This window comes from Talpa europaea (genome assembly GCF_964194135.1).
Source record: "Talpa europaea genome assembly, chromosome: 11".
In the NCBI taxonomy this organism is placed as follows: domain Eukaryota; kingdom Metazoa; phylum Chordata; class Mammalia; order Eulipotyphla; family Talpidae; genus Talpa; species Talpa europaea.
In genome coordinates this window covers 75,816,575-75,837,239 of record NC_140078.1, presented here as the reverse complement: position 1 = coordinate 75,837,239, position 20,665 = coordinate 75,816,575, and the positions used below count along the sequence as shown (strand labels likewise).

Below are 20,665 nucleotides of genomic sequence, written 5' to 3'. Positions count from 1 at the left end.
CTATCATGGGGCCTCAAAGTAATTAGGCCATTTCAAAAAAGTATAAAGAGGCCATTTTTTTTTCACATGCATTTCAAATTTTTTGAAATGAAAGGTTAATTATGATTTTAAGAAATTTAAAATTCAGAAATTTCTAGGTTCTATAATTTTGACTCTACCAACCTCATATTAATGGTGTGGTTGATCTTGATCAATTTTTAGTTTGATGCAGTCTACCACAACACATATTTCACATTTTGGGAGTATTATTGCTTACATTTAACTCGGCATTTTTATTGTTACCATTATGTAGCATTACACTGATTCACTGAAATAATTCCAATGTAAATGTAGTTGCAATGCAACAGGAATAATTTTATAAACCTAAATGGTGAACAGGACATTCAGCATGGATAGCTCTTCCTAATGTTCTAGAAAAAGTGAATCTTCAAAGATAAATGTTTCACATAAGCAGATGGTGACAGGAGGGAGGCATGGTAAGTAAATTTGACATGTATTGTAAACTGGATTTTATCTCAACTGCTATCCATTTTGTTCCTAGTTCTCTGATGATCCACTGGATAGAAAAGTGTGCCAAGCACTGCCATCCAAGTTTTGGTACCTTTTCCAAATAATGTACACTGTGATTTCCAGTAATGCAATCCAGTCTTCCTAGACAAGAGCAATGCAATTCTTAAACTACAAAAGTAATTAAATTTGCCGCCAAAGGCAGAGAGAAACCAAAATTACAGAGGCATCATTTGAAGTGGTACTCCTTGTGGCAAAACTGATGTAAGGCACAAAGCTAAAGATTAATTAACTTGAATGGAAGTGAAAGCAGAATGAATTATTGGCAAAATTTCTTTATCAAATGACAAGGTTTGATAGCACACATCACCAATGACACATAGTACAGAAAATCAATTAATATGACATGTGCAGTAACTTCAAGTATGGATGCATCGTGCATGTGTGTGCTATGAATCAGCAGCATCTGTGAGCTGCAGATAGGGTGAAAGGGCTTCAAAACAGTATTCAGTAAGCATTTGCTGCAAGAAGATATTTTTCCTTTGGAGAGTTCATGATTATTTTGTGATACATCGTGCATGAGATCAGAAATGTACTGTAGAATTCAAAATGAAGTGTGATATAAAATATTTCTTCACAACAATGATAAAGCCAGGAAAATCCATTAATATGATTTTAAATGACCTATCTCAGCCATGTAATCAGTGTTCTTCATGCTAGGACTTTCACTTCACTTCATGTTTTTCTTGTTTAAAATTTTTATTATGAAAAGGAAGTCTCAAGAAAGTACAGAAAAATGAATCCCTATCACTCTCTTCAATATTTATCAAGTTTGCCAATCTTGTTTTATCTATCCCCACTATTTTTTTTTTTAGCATTTAGCAAATAACAGACATCAGCTTATTTTGCCTATAAATACTTCTATAGTTAACAAAAGTTAACTGTATCTATATTGGCGTGGGGGGGACTTGACAACTACTTACCAAGATATGCAAAACTTAATTTTAAAAGCTAAAACTAAATTTCCAGAGGAAGATGTAAGAGAAGATCTCTGAAAATAGGCAAGATTTCTTCAGACTCAAAGTACCAATCATTTAAAAATGGGTAAAATAGAGGGCCTTCCTGGTGGTCCAAGGGGGTTAAGTCTCAGCCCTATGAAGCTATCACCAGCTGTTGGGGCATTAGTTCAATTCATGGCCAGGAGCTACCCACATGACACAGCAGACCTCTCCTGTCTCACCTGCTGTTCCCCTCAGCAGTGTATTTCAGTAGATCCACCTGTTCTGTTCCCTGCTGTCTCTGGTGAAACCTCTCACACCATACCTGTGGCCTATATACCCCAGTTCTTGAATGCATAAATAAATTTTTTTTAATTTTTTAAAAAATGGGTAAAATAGAATATATCAAAAAAATTAAAATTTTGCAAATCAAAATATACCACTAAGAATATAGACAGCCTAAGACTAGGAAGAAATATCTGACACAAATATCTCATAAAGAACTTATATCCAGAATGTGTAAGTAATTCCCGTAACTCAATAATAAAGATACCCATTTTTTTAAAAAGTAAAACATTTGGAGCGTTCACAAGATACGCTAATTACATGAAAAATGTTCAACATCAGTAGTCATCAGCAAAATACAAATTAGCATAATTGAGATAGCACCGCACGCAAACAAGAATATTTACAATGAAAAAAAACTAGCATCAAATATCAGTGAAGACGTAGAATGACCAGAATTTAAATACACTTCTATTGGGAAACAGCTGAGTTTTTGTTATAAATTTAAATATATATTTACAATATTGCCTAACAGTTCCATTCCTAGGTATTATTCAAGTAACATGAAAACATGCCCACATAAGGACTCATTAAGACTTTATTCAAAAATAGAAAAACTAATTCAACTCATCAATCAGTTCAGTAAAGTGGCAGGATACAAAATCAACATGCAAAAGTCAGTAGCCTTCCTATACACAAACAATAAATCTGAAGAAGAAGAAATAAAAAAAACCATCCCTTTTATTATCGAAATAAAAAAAATCAAATATTTGGGAATAAATCTAACAAAAGAGGTAAAGGACCTATACAAAGAAAACTATAAAACACTGTTAAAAGAAATAGAAGAAGACACAAAGAAATGGAAAGACATCCCCTGCTCATGGATTGCAAGAATAAACATTATTAAAATGGCCATCCTACGAAAAGCAATATACAGATTCAATGCTATTCAAATCAAAATTTCAATGTCATTCTTCAAAGAAATAGAACAATTATTGATGAAATTCATATGGAATCACCAAAAACCCCGAATAGCCAAAGCTCTCCTGAAAAAAAAAGAAGGGAATGGAGGCATCACACTCCCAGACTTCAAACTATACTACAAAGCCATAATCATGAAAACTGCATGGTATTGGAACAAGAACAGACACACAGACCAATGGAATCAAATAGAAAATCCAGAAATAAACCCACAGATTTATGGTCAACTAATCTTTGACAAAGGAGCAAAGACTATGCATTGGAGCAAAGAAAGTTTGTTCAATAAATGGTGCTGGGAAAACTGGGTTGCTACATGCAAAAGAATGAAGCTTGACCACTACCTCACACCATACACAAAAATCAACTCAAAATGGATTAAAGAACTAGACATAAGACCTGAAACCATAAAATACATAGAAGGAAATATAGGCGAAATACTACGTGATATGCACCTCAAAGACATCTTTACAGACACATCACCCAAAGCAGTAATAGTGAAGGCAAAGATCAACAGCTGGGACTACATCAAATTAAAGAGCTTCTGCACAGCAAAAGAGACAATAACAAAAACAAAGAGAAACCCCACCAACTGGGAGAACAGTTTTGCACCCAACACTAATGATAAAGGACTGATCATAAAAATCTGCAAAGAGATGATGAGACTCAACAACAACAAAGAAAATAATCCAGTCAAAAAATGGGCAGAAGAGCTAAAAAGAAACTTCTCTGAAGAGGAAATGCAAATGGCAAACAGGCATATGAAAAAATGTTCAACATCACTTGTAATCAAGGAAATGCAAATCAAAACTACCATGAGATACCATCTTACACCAGTGAGAATGGCACATATTAAAAAAACTAGCAACAACAAATGTTGGCGAGGGTGTGGAGAAAAAGGAACTCTCCTGCACTGTTGGTGGGAGTGCAAACTGGTCCAACCACTATGGAGGGCTGTGTGGAGATTTCTGGACCGACTAAACATAGAGCTTCCATATGATCCAGCAATTCCACTCCTAGGTATTTACCCAAAGGACACAGAAACATCAATTCCAAAGAGCACCTGCACCCCTATGTTTATAGCAGCACTGTTTACAATAGCTAAGCTTTGGAAACAACCCAAATGCCCAAAAATAGATGACTGGATCAAGAAGATGTGGTACATATATACCATGGAATATTACTCAGCATTCAAAAAAGATAAACACATGCAATTTGCAGCAACATGGATGGTGCTGGAAGGGATCATGCTCAGCGAAATAAGCTAAAAAGAAAAAGAAAAATACCGGATGGTCTCACTCATAGCAGGAATCTAGAAAACTTAAATAAGCGACCAGGAAAATGAATAACTATAAGAAAGTGAAAATCAAAATCTACAAAAAACTATGAACCAGAGACACTCTATGGGGGGTAGGGGGTGGGAGGGGAGGAAATGGGGTCAAAATAAGGGGGTTGCAATTGTATGGGGAATATAAAAATAAAATTATTAAAATAAAATAAAATAATAACAGGCAAGTGGGAAATAAAAAGACTTTATTCAAAAATAGCTGCAACCCAGAAGTAACCCAGATGTCCACCAATAGGAAAATGGATAAAAAAATTAAGGTACATTTACATAATGGAATATTATCTAGCAATAAAAAGGAATGAACAGTTGAATTTCACAACCAATGCTAGGATTCCTCAAAACCATTGCTGAGATAGACACTAGAAACAAGAGGTATATCAACTTAGTTATGTGAACATATTTACATGAAGTTCTAAAGAAAGCTTATCTATGTTGACTGAGATTAGAAGAGCAGTTATTTCCAGGGAAAAAGCAGGATGGAACTTTGTCTTCATTGGTAAAATGTATTAGGGCTCGAAGTCCTACTTTAAGTCGCCAGATCATCTTCGCTGCCTTTTCCAACATACCATGAAGGTTTTGACATACTTATTTTCATATAACCAGAATTTTCCCATAAAGGGAGTTAAGAAATACAGGGTCTTGTCCTCTCCTGCCGCCGGCTGCTCCCCTCAGCAGTGTACTTCGGTCCTTCTGCCTGCTCTGCTCCCCGCTCTGGCTCTGGTGAATTCTCTCACCCTCCCGCGCTTCTGACTGTACCCAGTGCATGTATAAACAAAAACAAACAAACAAACAAATAAATAAATAAAACATGCCTCTATAAAAAATATATATATTAAAAAAATTAAAAAAAAAAAGAAATACAGGGTCTTGAAAGGAAGGAAGGTTTAAACCTGTATTTGCAGAAGGCTGACAACACTGTATCCATAGTGGAACAGAGGAAGGGACCCTGTTAGTGCCCATACCTTAGCCCAAAGAACTTGAGGACTGGACCACTAATAGAGCAGAGCTCTGGAGACAGGTTAGCGCATGATGCATATCACTAAAATGAAGGAATAAATCTGAGGAGGTAAAGGGGAAGAGAGGAAGTTAACATGCCCTATCTCTGAGCTTTCATTCTTCTCCACAGTTGAATTGTGATCAAGAGATAGATACTTCACCTCCAAAGTGATGGGGTGAAGTTGAAGGCAACTGCCATGGTATGTCCTCTAGAGTGAAACTTTCCAAGGGATCAAACTGTCAGTGGATGTGAGTGTGTAGCTCTTTTCCACCTTCCTCTTCCACTTAGCAGTCTAGTGACAGCACTGACACCCCTGGAAAAGGCCCAGCTATTCCTTTTCCGTTGTTCTTGGGGTTTTCTCCCTTTCGTTTGTCTTATGCACGGGATGCAATACCTAACTGAGACTTAAGTCAGCTCAGGTCCAGACTCCTGGGAAAATTCACAGCCTTTTGCTGTGTCTCTTGCCTTTCTCCATTGGTGCTAGGAGATACCTATGTTTGTGAAAGGGGAGGGGAGCTTTTCTGCATGACAGTGTTAAGATCTACGACTGCAGCACTATCACCTCTGGGGCCTGAGATCGATCCCCGGCCAGGGAGCTAGCCCACATATGGCACAGCAGACTGCTTCTGTCCACCCACTGCTCCTCTCAGCAGTGTATTTCACTGAAGCTGCCTTTTCTGCTCCCCCACTCTATCCCTGGTGAATCCTCTCACCACCCCCCACATCTCTGGCCTACACCCCAATTCTTCTATGCAAAAAAAAAAAAAGACCTGAGAATGAAAGGAGCAACGCTGAGACAAATATACAGGTAAAGCCACACCCAACTGTGCTTCCAGACCAGCAGATGTCCTAGCACAGAGTGAGGCTCAAAGGAGTCCTTGACCCAATCAGCATAATAAAAATGGATTCTGTGTCTAGCTTGCCTGTCATCTTCCTCAGAGATGCTACACAAAGGCATCTGGGATAGTAATTCCCAGTCCTCCAAGTAAATGCCATTAAAACAACTTCTTAATACTCCATCCTAGCAACTAAAAAAAACAAACAAACAAAATAGAAACCCAAGTGCATTAAGTCAAAGAATCCAAGAATTATTTTACATTAATTATAACCAATCCTTAAAGAAAATCCAAGAATTATTTTGTATTAATTATAAGCAAATATCTAAAGCTGTCATCCCCATAAGTTATTTTTTTAAAGCTGTTTTTTTAAAGTTATTTTTTTTTATACAAGCACTGGATACAGTCAGAAGTGCGGGAGGGTGAGAGAATTCACCAGAGCCAGAGCGGGGAGCAGAACAGGCAGAAGGACCCAAGTACACTGCTGGGAGCAGCGGGTGGTAGGAGATGTGTGCGCGCCATGTGGGACCCTCCTCTGGTGGCCGGGGAGCAGCCGGGGATCGAAACTGGCGCTGCAGAGGCTGCAGGCAGCTTCGCAACCCAGCGCTCAACTGCTGCGCCACCAGGGAGGCCCCCCATAAGTTATTTTTAAGTGTTTAATGTTCTGAGAATATTAATGTGTATGAGCTGTTCCCAACTCTGGTCATTGTGCCCCTTATTACTACTTTTTCAGAATCTGTAGGAGTAGCGAGGTAATAGAAAAGTATACTTTGAACTTCTGAGTTTTTAAAAGTACTTTATAGTTTTATCACTAATGATTTAAATATAATACTCTAAATTCAAATGTAAGCTACCTTCCCAAACACGTTATTCCTTCTGGATGATTTGGCATTTATGTCATAGAAATGTGGTCATTTTCACTAGGATCAGTAAAGTCAAAATAAACAGAAAATTGAGGAGAGGAGTAAAAAAGGATCTGTGAAATTTAATGTGAGCAAATCACTTTTCCCAATTGATCAATGCTTAACCACCGAGCCCAGAGGTTACACCAAATCAGCTGCACTACGTCTTCTTTCAAATGGGACTTCATCAAACTAGAAATCACCTGAGCTACAAAAGAAATTTTCATCAAAATGAAGACATCTTACTGAACGGGTGAAGATACTTGCCCATTAGACAAGAGATTAATATCCAAGATATATAATAATTCATACAATAAAAAAAAAACAAACCCAAAAATACACAGATGGTCTGAAGAGACAATTCTCCAAAGACACACAAATAGCCAATGGTCACATGAAAAAATTCTCATCATCGCTTTGCTAGGAAAATCAAAACCATAATGAGGGCCTCCCTGGTGGTGCAAGGGTGCAAGGGGTTAAGACACAACCTATGAAGCAATCTGCAGCCTCTGCATCATGAGTTTGATCCTCAATTGGCCAGGGAGCAACCCACATGGCAAGGCAGACCTCTCCTGTCTCGCCCACTGCTCCCCTCAGCAGTGTACTTTGGTCAGTCTGCCTGTTCTGTTCCCCACTCTGTCTCTGGTGAATCCTCTCACCCACCCCACGCCTCTGGACTGTACCCCAGCTCTTGTATGCACAAGTAAATATAACTTAAAAAAAATTTTTTTAAAACCACAATGAAACAGAACCTCACACCTATGACAATGGCCTATATCAACAGTGGACATGATATAGTAGTGTGCACATACCTCCTAAAACATACACATTATAAACCATGATACCTCCAAAAAAAGGAGGTCAATTTCTTACCACAAAGTTAATTTTTAAAAAATTCTTTAAAATATTTTGTTAGGTTTCAGGGGAACAAAGAGTAAATATCCCTGGCAACACACACATCTGCTTTTAAACGGAAAAACATGGAGGGTGGAAATGGCACACTGACGGGGAAAATGGCAGCCTCTGTGAACTGCAGAGAGTTGGCGGGGGTGGGGTGGGAGGGGAGGTGGCATCCCAGCGCCCTCACTATCTTCTGGCCAAGGTCAGTGAGCAGTCACCCACCACACCAATGAGCCAACAAAAAGCATGTCTAAACATCTCTGAGGTTAACAATTACTGTTCCATCTCAGTGTGGGTTTTTGCCTCTGTTGTTCCAGGCCCATTAAGCACGTGCAAAACAGGCCAGCACAGGTGCTCCAAAGAGGCCCTGGGTGCCTTCACTGCTGGGTGCCAGGCACCTTGCCTCGGCTTTCACGCTCCACTCCCTGTGGCTGCACTCCCTCTGTGCAACTCTGAACTCCCTCTGCCTTGGAGCTTTGGCATCTATTCTTCATCTGAAGCCCTCACCCTCACACTCTGCCCAAACATGAAGAGCCCTGGGGTCAAGAGAGAGACACTCAACAAGTTTTGCTTGATGAGCGGGCCTTAGCCAATTCACAACTCTGAGCTCTGCTGAAAGAAAGTAACTAATCCAACCTGAAACTGAAAGTACTTCACCGAGCAGAGGCTAGGCCTTAAAAGTGACAAGGGCTAATGTTTTAATTACTTTTGTTTTTTCTTTCAAAAACTTGAAGGAACTCTGTATTCAGAGCATCCATTTTGAGTTACTTTTCTTTTTCTGTTTTTTAAGATTTATTTTATTTATTTGTGCATACAAGAGCTGGAGTGTAGGCCAGAGGTGGATGGGGGTCGGGGGAGAAGATTCACCAGAGACAGAGTAGGGAGCAGAACAGGCAGATGGACTGAAATACACTGCTGAGGGGAGCAGCGGGCAAGTCGGGAGAGGTCTGCCGCGCCATGTGGGTAGCTCCCTAGCTGGGGATGGAACTCCTGCTGCAGTGGCTGAGGATAGCTTCAAAGTGCTGAGACTTAACCCCTTGCACCACCAGGGAGACCCCTTGAGTTACTTTTCTAAGAAAACTTTGTAGATCAGAGCATTTATTTATTTATTTAGTGACAACTTTGCTTTACAACACTGCATATGACTTAGGAGTATAGATCACACCTCCTCAAATGAAAATTACCACATCACACCCACCAAACCATCATAATCCTCCACCATAGCCCCCTGGGCCCCCACCCCCTTGCTCCCACCTCCAGCCCCATCCTCCCCCACTCTGGTAGAAGTGATTTAACAGCCAGATTTCTAAGGTTTGTTTCGGTTTAGTTTCCCCTGTTCCTTGTTTTGTTTCTTTATATTCCATGTATGAATGAAATCATCTGCTATTTGTATTCTTCTGATTTAATTTGCCTAGCATAAGTCCCTTCTAGTTCCATGAAATACTGATTATTAAAAAAAGAAAGAAAGGAAGAAATCTAGCCATTTGCAACAAGATGAGAGTCTCCTAAAAAGAAACCTGCCCAAGCTTTCCTGAGGCCATAATGGTCCCTTGGATTTTATGATTAGCACAAAATTAGTATAGAACTTAATTCCACACAGAGAGGAAAACACTACTGAATTATTTCAAGTATATAATTTATTCTGGTCACCTGTTAGAGGGAGCTGCAATTCTCTCTTCTGGTTTATGCAGACAGATTCTGTTTTAGCAACGCATAGACCTGTTTCTATGAAGCCAAAAAGAGGCTCCAGCTGCATTCATAAGAGGTAAAAGTTTGGAATAAACTCAATTATAAAACCTCTGAAAGAAGTTTAACCCTGAAGAGATTTATGCACAGAAGTTACACTAATTCTGATTACTCAGATAGCCAAAGTAGTTTAGGGTTGATTTAAACAAATACATCTGGAATAATCTTCAAAATGAGAATATAAAAAAGTAGAAGTGGATACTAATTTCATTCCCAAAACTTAAGATACAATGTTGTTTATGACTAATTCAAAGGTAAATTTTATTAACTCAGTGATGCATGAGCCTATTCCACTAGTACCAGTAATGAGCAATGTACAGTGCCCAGGAAAGCACTAGAAGGGAGCTTGATGGAAATCCTCTCAGTGGGGAGGGTGGTACCTCAGCAGCAACACAGCCCAGGGTCTGCCCCAAATGCCTAAAAGCTTTGTCGAATTCAATTGTGAAGAGACTTGAATTGTGAAGGGACTTGATACTGAGCTGGGCACTGCACTATAAAACGAGACCTCCAGTCCTTTCTTCTCTCCTCCTTTTTGCTCCATCTGAGGTGCAAGGCAAGCATTCAGGAAAAAATATGCATCCTTCACTCATTCGCAGGCTCATTTGCAATATGCTAAGCACTTCTCAAGTCAGCTTTACAGTGATCAGTGCTGAGGGAACTAGAGAAAAATCCTGTGGCTGGCCCCTTCCCATGTAAAGATCTCCATGTGTGAACCAGTTGACAGAAGATGCCAGCATGGCGCTCACACCAGGAGCAATGTTCAGCAGAGAGTGGGCAAGTGCTTGGAGGGACGTAGGGGTCCTCATGAGATGGTGGGACTTTAGGATTGAGACGGGTGGGAAGAAGAGGGAAGGGCACACTGGGTTTGGACATTATAAACAGGAAAAAGATTTGCTCTTGGGGTGTGAACCTGCTCTCCTCAAGTGATTATGTGGTGACTGGAACAGAGGGCGAGTGCTGGAGAGGCAGGAGCCAGGTTCCCAGGCTCCTAGAGGGCAGAGACCCTGGGCTTTATTCGCGAGGCGACGCACAGCTGTATGTCTTCTCCCGCTGCTTTCTTACTATGAAAGCGACATCAATTCATTACAGACGAATTCCCATTTTCATCTTTTTCTATTCTATAAAAAATTCAGTATATATGCTTGTATATAAAATACATGACATGTTAACAAAAAGTTCACTGATATCCCATCAACATTCCTCAAAATTCACCATGCTTATGGGTCTCCCTGGTGGTGCAAGGGATTAAGCGCCACACTATGAAGCAGTTCGTGGCCTCTGCAGCATGAGTTCGATCCCCACCAGCCAGGGAGCTACCCACATGGCACAGCAGACCTCTCCTGACTCGCCCGCTGCTCCCTTCAGCAGTGTTTTCAGTCAATCTGCCCGTTCTGTTCCCCACTCTGTCTCTGTGCTCTCACCCCCCACATCTCTGGCCTGTACCCAGCTCTTGTATGCATAAATAAATAAATCTTTAAAAAAAAATTCACCATGTTTATATTCTATAGCCTCTCTTTCTTTTCACATAAGAATGCATCAGACACATCTTACACATTCATATGAAGCACTTACACCTTCCTTTAAATAATTGCACAGTGTTCCATTTTTATCATAAAGTTCCATGGTCTGGTTAGCAATCCCAAGGAGAAATTGAAATTGGGGTGCCACCTGGTTTCTGTGCAGCAGCCACTCTGCACAAGGTGCTGTGTCCCCCGCCATAGCCAGTGGCTTCCTTTCTCAGAGTTCCAGAAATGGACAGGGAAGGCAAGGGTGGCAGCTCTCTGGGAAACACATCTGGGGACCTTAAACTGGGGAGTAGCATGGGGACACATCACCTCAGGGAGCAAGTAAGCCCCAGGAGAATGAAAAGGAAAGTGAAGGCAGAGAAGATAAACTTGGGGAAGAGGGGCGTCGGGTGTCATGTTTGGGCCCCTGGTTCTAGTTGTTTCTGGAGCCTAGGCATGACTCTTGCTTTGCATTCCATGAGACACCCTCTCTCTGAAACAGACAGCAAGAGTCCTCGCCAACACTAGGGACTAGAGTTGTTTGTTTTTCCCAAGTCTTATTCTAATGGGATAGATAGCAGTCTTTTAGTTGCCAAGTCTCAAGTTACTTAGTGACCTTCAAAAACATGATTTTTCTTGGCATTATGCTAAGCAAAATACATCAAAAAGAGAAAGACAACTACTGGATGGCGTCACTTACATGTGAATATAGAGAAGCCAGAGGGTCAGATAAAGTCAAACTAAAAACTAACCTTTGAAAATTAACTGCAGAACTGAGGCTTGCAGTTGGGGAAAGCGAGAAGCGAGAACCAAGGGGGAGGCAGGTGGTAGGTGTGCTATGTCAACAACACCTGAAGGGGAGGATCCTATACTTCTGAACTACAGAAAACAATGGAAACCAACATTACTGCAGTAAAAATTATTTTTTAAAAAATCCTTTCTTGACTCTATAATCTCTTCTCCCCTTTCTTTTGATCAGTTTGTTTTGTGTGTGTTTGTTTCAGAGTCAGAGGTCTTACTGATGTCCCAGGTCACCTTCTTGCCAGAGGCAACAAGTTTAACTTCTCTTACTTATTATTTACCTCCATTTCACCAACTAACATGCTGGTATTTGCTACTGGAGGCACTGCTGCTGTCTTCCCAAGCATTCAATAATGAAGATGCAGGTCTTTCCCACCCAGCCTCAGATGCACATCTCCCCTCCTCCCTCCGCTGGGGTTAGCTGTTACTTTTAATCAGATTATTATTCAGTGATTTTGTTGTTCTGAATGTACAAAACACTGCTCCCAAGGAAATCATGTCAAAAATTATGATTGCTTTTTCTTTTCTGGGCAGATTTTTGCTTTCCCCGGAGTTCAAAATCTAGAAGACTTGACTCGTATTTTAATGGCATTTTGGAAGTGGGGTAGAATGAATAATGTTCCCTTCTCCTAATCCCTGGAAACTGTGAATACTGCCTTATATGGCAAAAGTGACTTTGCAGATTTGACTAAGTTATGGATTTTGAGATGGCGAGATTATCCTGGATTACCCAAGAGGACCAAACGTTGTCACAAGAATTCTCATATGAGAATTCTTATGGTCAGGCGGTCAGAGTTAGTAGGAGATAAGATGACAAAAGACGCTGGAATGATACAAGGAAGAAGCCACAAAGCCAAGAATGTAGGCAGCCTCTGATAGTTTTTTCACTGGGTTTTCAGAGCAAGGACACAGAAGCTTCTAGAAGGAATGCCCAGCCAACATCTTGACTTTAGACTCCTGACCTGCAGAACTGTAAGGAAATACATTTGTGCATTGCTTTAAGCCACTAAAGTTGAAGCTTTGTCACTATGGCAAAAAGAAACTATTGATAATTCAAGGAGGAAGCAAAAGCAATTCTCTTGGTTTTATGTCACCTTTAGCAAGAAGTCCTCGGCAGACATTCCTACTGCTGAGATGCACTGCTGCATTTGCATCAATTGATGCACCAAGAATTTAAATAACCCAATTTGATAATATTGGACACACTCTATATTCACTATGTTGGTTTTTGGGGAAAGTTTATGAATTGGTTCATTGTGGGTAAGCCAAAAATAGGGAGGAAAATTATATCCTTCATATTATACAGCAGAGAAATCTCACTGAACTAGAAGCCTGCAGAAGCAATCCTGGTCTCTGCACTACCAGAAATAGAGTGATTGGTCGACTCACTCCATGTTACTGAGACTTAATTTCCTCATTAGGACATGAAGCAGCAGCACTATGTGAGGTCCGAGGTTTCTTTCAGATCTGGTATTTTAAAAGTCAGAATGTAGCAAATGAGTATTATTTATCTCTAGTAAAACTACGTAGAAAATTATTTCCACATACTTTCAATAAAGATGTATAATAAACTGTGACTATCATTTATAAATTAACACTCTAAAACTAACCATTATATGTTAGAATAAGACAATGCAGAGAAAGAGTAACAAGGGCAAAGAAACTACTGGGTTCTTATCAAGTGCTAGTACTATTTTCATTGTTTTATACAGATTCTAATAACAATTCCCTTATCTCCATTTCACAACTGGCAAAACAGAGGCCCAGAAGGGTTAAGTACCTTAGCCAGGACCAGCTGGCTAGATTGCTTTTTTGATGTTAAAATAACTGAAAATGGAAAGGGAAGAAATGATCTGCTAAGTTTAATGTGTAAATGCAAAAAAAAAAAAAACCTTTTGTTTAAAATTAGAGACAAAGATAACAAAGGTGGAGGACTTCACATATCAATCGATGCCTACCACTAAAGAAACACACAGAGCTAAAAAATAAACCCATACAAAGTGAGAGAAAATTTCCATGATGCCAAGATATCCTGCCTTGAAAATAAATCTGCTTCATCAAAATCTAATTTTGCAAAAGTTATTTTAGATCGTGTACACAGCAGGACTATCATCCCACGACAATCTTCTACTTTAGTGACATCTTTCTGCATTAGTTAATTAGCAGGTGCCACTCAGTGCGAGCCCATTCTAGCTGACTTTGCAGGAGATACAGAGCCACATTAGATACCTGGCACCAAGGCTGTCAGGTACATGACAACAATCAGCAGGGAACACATTTCATTTTTAGTTTTCTGGTAGAGAAAATAAATATTAGTTAGGAAGAGTTCAATATGTACCTTTTACACATCAAGTTTCTGAAAAGTGTTAAGTCATATTGGAAACCAATTCAAGCTATCAAGGGACTTGTAAATGCTCACTTAAATATGAATGTAAAAGATGGAGCTGGTAAAAATAATCCCAGAGAAAAATAATAGAGAAGACATGATTAAAAACAGAAGAGAATGATACTCATCCTTCCCGGCACCTTGCACTTGACTTCCTGGTGGCTCTTGACATATGTGACCTTTCAGAAATCCTACTTTTTCTTGACTGATGGGCATCCAACTCCTGTGTGTTTCCTCCCTGCCCACACCTTGGTTTCCTGGAGCTCCTTTCTCCTCCACTCCACAATCAAGCATGCGTACTAATCTGATGAATGCCTGGCCATGAATTCCCCAAGAGCTGAGAACACATCTGTCAGAGTTAGTCTTATCTCATCTAAGCCTAGCCCAGCCCTTGGCTTATAGTAGGTACTTAAGAAATACAAGTTGAGTAACTGACGTTAAAACATGACCTAGAAGAGCTCATTCTAGACATGTATAGCTAATTGATCATTAGAAAATCCATTAATGAAAATCCTAATTAATGGTGTGTGGAAATAAACAAAGATTAGCCAAATGAGAATACACAGAGGTTACTCAAAGCTTGAAAGAGCAAGGAAGCCAGTCACCAACACTGGAGTTTGGCAAGGTAGGCAGGGGCGTGGGAAAGATTTGTAGTGAAGAGACAGGGAGGCTCTGGGTATGCACTAATTGAGGTTGTTAGTATGGGGAAACTGAAGGCAAGTTAACCAGAAGGAGCATGCCTTTTATTACTGGTTTAGGGTGCAAATTTGGCTTTCTGTGGTTGGTCCTGAATTGGAAGCAGAGTCATAAATTAAGGCAGCTTGCAATTATTGACCAAATCCTAACTGATTTGGCTCCATTGCTATAGAGACAGTGGTTTGACATCCAAGACAGGTTGCTACAGAGTTTAGTTTGACTTTCTAGGCTAGCTAGTTGCTGCAGAGCTATGAGTCAGAGTCCTGTCTTCATAGATGATCTTGCCACTGTGTGTATGTATGTATATATGGCCTCTTACTAGAAGAATATCCACCGAGGTAAGAGAATAAAAGGATGTCCACTCTCACAATTTTCATTCAATCTAGCCAAAGCAGTAATAATAGTTAACTACTTTGATCATCAAATTAATACCCTTCAGTAAAAACCTACCTAGGGAGAATAATGAGATTTGAAACCATTAAAAAAAGACAAGTAGAATTACAAGTCCTGAAACAGAAATATGCCTGCAAAATATAATATGTAAAACTAAGTTTAAAAACAACTTACACACTAGCAGCATATATTACAGGTATTTAAGAGTGTCTTTATTGAATACTTCCTATTTTTCAAGCACCCTGTTGTTTGATACCCATTATCTCACTTTCATGAGGCTTGTTTTACCTTGAAGAAAGTTTCAAGTATCTCAGCTATGAGAAGAAAAGATACCACTCGGCCACTTGTGGGGCATTTCAGTGCTGGCTTTTTGCTCATGTCACTGGGATGATTTTGGCATAGGGACAGAGTACAAAATTCAAGGATACAGAAAATGAAGCTGAGAAAATGACATACTCCAGTCATCCTTAGAGATCTCGGAGCGAAAGCAATGTCATTCCTTTTCAGGAAGCACCCCTTACACTTCAACTCTCTCCCAGCCCCTTCTGCCTGCTCCAAAACTTCCATTCCCCCAAGCCCTCTTCTGAGTGACTCACTTTCATGTAAGTTTCCTTCATCACTCCCTTTCATCTGTCCTTTTCAACTAAACCAATTTCTCAGTTCCAAAGAAAATCTTCCACTGGCCTCGGTGTCCCCAGAAAACACCATCCGATCCCTTTCTTATAATGACAAAGTAAACAAATGTTTCCTTTCTATTTTTTCTCTGCTATTAAAGCCATCCTTAGATTTTCAAAAGGTATTTCAGTAAAGCACTTCAGCCCTGATCATCTATTCTCAGCACCGGCTAATTTCCTACCTTCCAGCTGGGTTCTCTGACAGGTTGGCAGTGGGCCAATGAGATGGGGAAGAAGCAGAGAGAAGGCAGGCTGTGCCCTGCTGCCCTTCTCCTGTGTGGCTCAGACCTTCACAATCAATAGGTGGGTCTCCTCTCGGAATGGAACCAATTAACAACTTGATGAGCCCAGAACAGCACTATCTCCTTTCCTGCTCTAATCTTTCTCGCCACCCCAGCCCGAACCCCACCCCTCCTGGGTAGGAATCGATGCTTTCCCCTTAAATTTCAACCCCTCTGGAACTGTGTGCAAAGTTTTCAATTCCAGTATAAGAAATGCACCTATTTTGCTAAGTTTTCAAGGCAGTTAGACTAACATCTTGAGAACCAGTAAATATAGATTCTGGTGTGGATGTTATTCAACTTACCTGAATGTCACTTTTCACCAGCCTTGGCTAGCAAAGCTCTGGTCACTAAGTATTAACCTGATTCAGAGGACAGGACTCACAAACTGAAAGCTTTAGGAAGATGCCAAAGGCATGAAGAGTTCTCCTGTCCCTGAGAAATCTTGGCGACAAGGCCATCTCTGCCTTCTCAACCTAAATGCCAGTTTTCAGCCCTGGCTGGGCCCCCTAAGCCCCGTCTCTGTGCACTACATCAGCTCCTTTTCTATTCTAGATTTTATTTATATCAACATATATCTAAAATTATTGTTTCAGCCTCCTGTCAGTTCTGCCTCTGATCTCAACATCATAAGCAGAGGAGCCTAGTGTTGCTCAGAGCTGACAAGAGCCTCAGCACTGAGCCTCACTTGTCTGACTCAGTTCATCCCAGCTTTCAAGGTACTACACACCCCAGCTCCAGCCAGCACAGACCCATGCCTCCACCAGGATGTATATTCCCAGGCTCTTGTAGCCTCGTCCTTTGCTCTGCCTCTGTGCTCTGTTCCACTGTTCTTTCTAGCTAAGGTGGCCTTCTCGTCTTGCCTATAGCCTCTGCGTCACTGAAGGGGCACATATCCACTCACTACTTTTTTTTTTTTTTCCAGAGCAAAAGTGCCAGTGATTTTTGCTATCATCTTATATTGCTACCTATTATATCACATAAAATGTTTCTCCCCATAATACTCCCCAACAGAGAAAGGAAATAGAATGGAATGAAAAATACATTTTTAAATGCTGAATACAGTATATATATATATATATATATGAATTGAACAGAGTGCTTTTACTATGGTGTTTGGAAGTTTAGTAAATATTTTTTGAAATAGAAAATATGCAAATTAATTTAGATAATAACAATAGCAGTAATATTAGCACCTGAGGGTATGGACATTTCTGCATCGTTTCACTTAGCGCCCACCTCAGTGACTGACACCCACCATGTTAATAAATGTCTGTGTGAATGACAGTGAGAAAAGTAGAGAGAAGAGTAGAGTTTTTAAGATAAAGATTATGGTTTTAGATAAAGGATTATGGATCAAAAATGAGAATGTGGTACAAAAAGAAAAACATTCAGTGGAGACAGTAATACCAGCTTAGAAGAAGAGACAAAAGATGACATAACCTAAGAACTAAAGAGAAGACTGCATGGTCTTGGTAGTGAAGAAACACTACCAAGGGATAGAGAATCAGACAGCAAATGGAGAATCACAGCATGATTTTGAATAGAAAAACTCGAAATCATGAAAGTTGTATAGTCTTAATCTAGAATTCAACATAATTGTAATAAGTTATCAACGTGTTTTTGAAACTAAACAACTTAACAAAGTTACTGTGGAAAAATATCAAAAAGGAGAATATCGAGAAAACTTTAAAAAAGTAAAACAGCTAGAAGAACCATCCCAAACAATTGATCAATTTTGCAATAGTGTAAAATTTAAGAGAGTTGGGTCCTGATGTATCAGTAAATAAAATCACAGGGAAAAATAAAAAGATCTGAAACCTACACAAAAATGTACAGAATTTCAATACAATGGTATTTCAGATATATGGCGAGAAGATGAAAAATTCACTTTACTGGTAGCACTGAAGAGGCATAAAATAATAAATCCTGCTCTCACAAATTAAAACCAAACATATTCCATATGGATCAATGATTTAATAATCAAAACTTAATCTATAAAAATAATGGGGGGAAGAGAATTGTTTTAAGTTGAGAGTTGAGATAGCATTCCTAACATAACACAAAACCCACAATCTATAACAGGTTTATAAAAATAATACTTTATAAAAAGTTTCATATTTCTGTAGTAAAATCAACAAAATTAAAAATCAAGCAACAAAGTGGTAAATATTTACATGTCTGGGGTCAATTTTCACCTATTTGTAAAGGACACTCACAAACCAATAAGAAAACACTGAAAAACAGTAGGGATGTGGCCAAGAGAAATGAACAGATACATATTTCAAAGAGAAGGAAAGACAAGTGACTTTTGAGTAAATGAAAAGATGCTCATAATAAGAAAACTTCAAGTTAAAAATGGACTGAGGAAGGATTTGATTCTGACATCTACTCACAATGGTATAATTGACACCAAACTACTCCTTCAGTCACAAATAACTAAATCTAAACAAAATATAGGACACAAATGTTCTCAAACGTTAGACAACAAATAGTACAGGACTTTTGATTCTTGAGAAAGGGAAGGTCCATGAAAAGAGTCCCATTTTCACCCTAGCATTCTGCCAAGAGGAACTTTCCAGAAAAAAAATCATAGGGTTATGGGGTCCCAGAGGGCATGGCAGTCTCACTTTGCTGAGGAGACTGAAGTTGGGGTTTGCTGAAGCAGCTAGAGTTTACCAGGTACACTAATGAAGAGAGAGGAGGTGCTCAGAAGAAATTTCAGAAATCCTAGTCTTTGGTCAAGTACTAAGATATTCATTGGATGAGATACCAGGAAGTGCGCAAGAGAACAGACCTCCAGAAGCCGTGAATTGACTGCAAAATATGAAAATTGCACAGAGCTGCGAGACCAAGAATCCTGAATACACAGAGCAAAGAGACCTTGCTAAACACTGAGTATTCAACTTAGATCTCACAAAAGCTATACCTTATTAATAAACCCATAACAAAAATTAAGAACAAGGCTTGAAAGAATTAAGTTGAACCAGCAGTGAATTAAATGACAACCAGAAAAGAATTCAACATTCTCTAAAGAAAGACAACAAAATTTCGATTCACATTAGCACCTCCAGAACTGATATCACGCAATCAAAAATTATATGTGCAGGGCCTCCCCAGTGGTGCAGCAGGTTGAGCAGAGTGCTGTGAAGCTGTCCACAGCCTCTGCAGCGCAGGTTCGATTCCCGGCCGGCCAGGGAGAGTCCCACATGGCATGGCAGACATCTGTCGTGCCCACTGCTACCCTCAGCAGTGTATTTCCTTTGCCTGCCTGCTCTGCTCCCTGCTCTGTCTCTGGTGAATTCTCTCATACTCCCGCGCCTATGGCTTATACCCCAGTTCTTGTATAAAAATAAATTAATCTTAAAAAAATTATATGTGCAATGAATCAGGAAAATGTAACCCATAACCAAGAAAAAAATGTATTAAACAGAGACATCACAATGATGAATGTTTTCAAAGCAACTGATAAAAGTATGTTGATAGACATGAAATATGGTCATGATGAATTAATAGATCATAACACTAAGAAATAAAAAAATATAAACACCCATATTGCCATAAGCCCCAACATGACAATTTTAAAAAGACAAAGCTAGAAAAACAAAAATTAGTGGTTGCCAGGGGCTGACAGAGGTTGAGGGAATTTGCTTCAGTATGGCACAGGGAAACTGTGGTGATGGAAATGTTCCTTTTCTTGATTAATGAGGTGGTTTCACAATGGCATACCCATCAAATTGCATACTTAGTGCATTTCATTGTATGTAAATCATATCTTAGTACATTTGGCTTCACACATACACAGCACCTACTCATTGATTGCCTTAAAAGCACAAAGCGGGCCTCCCAGGTGGCACAGTGGGTTGAGCACCATGCTGTGAAGCTGTCTGCATCCTCTGCAGCGCCGGTTCGATTCCCGGCTGGCCAGGGAGAATCCCACATGGCATGGCAGACCTCTCCTGCTTCGCCCTCTGCTCCCCTCAGCAGTGTCTTTGGTCCTTCTGCTTGTTCTGCTCCCCGCTCTGTCTCTGGTGGGTTTTCTCATCCTCCTACAACTCTGATTGTACCCCAGCTCTTATATAAATAAACCTTTTTTAAAAAAAAAACATAAAGCCTTTAGAAATAACTGATAGAACAATACAACTATTGATAAATTAGCTTAGGAGAAAAGTACCTGTACTTTTAGATGGGCTTTTCATGAGTTGCAGAAGTTCAAAGAAGGTACTGAGATGGTACCGATCAAACTGGGTGACATCAGAGGACAGAGAACATTTAGTCTCAGATAAATCTGAAAAGTAATCCTCCATACCTAGGAAACTAAGTTAGAATAATGAGCAGATGTCAGTTGCCCAACACATTAGTCTTCTAGAAGTAAGACAGGCTGTTCTCATCAAACCACCATTTAATTTCATAACACTCGCAAGAAATAAAG

At 39.7% G+C, this 20,665-nt stretch overlaps 1 protein-coding gene across 2 annotated transcripts in view; it reads right to left on the bottom strand.

Annotated features, from left to right (window-relative positions):
• The window catches only part of ULK4 (unc-51 like kinase 4), a gene marked incomplete at its 5' end in the record, with an annotated part of 374,670 nt that overhangs the window by 135,331 nt on the left and 218,674 nt on the right, over nucleotides 1–20,665 (bottom strand). The window lies entirely within an intron of this gene.